Raw genomic sequence first — 1,121 nt, forward strand, 5'->3', positions numbered from 1 at the left:
AGAGTCCCGCACTACACTTTAAATGACATAAACAAACTAGGTAGACAGTGCTCATTGTCTCCTTGCCCAGTGTGCGTGTACGCGTGTGCGTGGGTGTGGGTGCGTGGGGGTGTGGGTGTGTGTGTGTGTGTGTGAGAGAGAGAGAGAGAGAGAGAGAGAGAGAGAGAGAGAGAGAGAGAGAGAGAGAGAGAGAGAGAGAGAGAGAGAGAGAGAGAGAGAGAGAGAAATGTCCTCCCAGCCTCCTCGAGCCAGTAACCATGACAACAAGATGGCTGGGAGACTTGTTTCAAGCTCAATTGAGGCCGGTGTCTTTCTTTTCCTCCAAAATAGACCTTGGTAAAGGTTTCAAAAAGCAACGTATCTTCGGGTTAACCGATCAATACAGAAAAGGAGCAAAATTTACGAACACATCTGTCATAAAATCCCACGACCTGTTCGTTACGTTAGCTAAACACACACTGCAGGTCTAGACCTCATATTTTTTTTTATCCCAGATTAGCTTGAAAAACATCACGTCAAAGCAGCTCGTATATCATTCTACACAAATATAGACCCAAACCCAATGTTTGGTTTCCATTGAGATTCAATGCTATCATCATGCAATGATAACCGCAGTCGTCCGATTGAGGTGAATATTTCTTCACTCACCGGTACAACGCGAGCGTGGCGATGCTCCTCTTTTCCGCCGTCTGTCTCCGTACATCCGCACCGGGGAATAGCGCGAGCAGACGGGTTCTCCCCCAAATGACTCTCTCTCTCTCTCTCTCTCTCTCTCTCTCTCTCTCTCTCTCTCCCCCTCTCTCTCGCTCTCTCTCTCGCTCTCTCTCTCTCTCTCTCTCTCTCTCTCTCTCTCTCTCTCTCTCTCTCTCTCTCACTCTCTCTCGCTCTCGCTCTCTCGCTCTCTCGCCTCAGTCAGTCGAGGACTGATTGGCGCGTCACTGGAGACACACAGATGAGCTCCAGAGTTTTAACCAAAGCTGGAACGCATTGAGAAACTGAAAATGCGTTAGATGTACAGTACTGGAAGAGAGCGCAAAACTGAAAGGATGTCCCCCTCGTCAACTCGCACTGGCCTATTTATTTCACTGAGTATTGACATCACATGAGTCGTGATTGGAAGG

The 1,121-nt window shown here is 48.3% G+C and overlaps 1 protein-coding gene across 2 annotated transcripts in view; it reads right to left on the reverse strand.

The window, feature by feature from the left end:
• Window positions 1–787, reverse strand: part of psd2 (pleckstrin and Sec7 domain containing 2) — a 39,856-nt gene extending 39,069 nt beyond the window's left edge. Inside the window, exon 1 of one of the 2 annotated variants that reach the window (XM_086023485.1) lies at window positions 649–787. The gene's annotated coding sequence lies outside the window, so the exon portion shown is untranslated. The remainder of the gene's footprint in view (window positions 1–648) is intronic. The other variant, XM_086023484.1, reaches the window with a different exon arrangement.
• Window positions 788–1,121: the final 334 nt, after the last annotated feature.

Source organism: Filicampus tigris, chromosome 2 (genome assembly GCF_054856515.1).
Source record: "Filicampus tigris isolate MCC_2025a chromosome 2, RoL_Ftig_1.0, whole genome shotgun sequence".
Taxonomy (NCBI): domain Eukaryota; kingdom Metazoa; phylum Chordata; class Actinopteri; order Syngnathiformes; family Syngnathidae; genus Filicampus; species Filicampus tigris.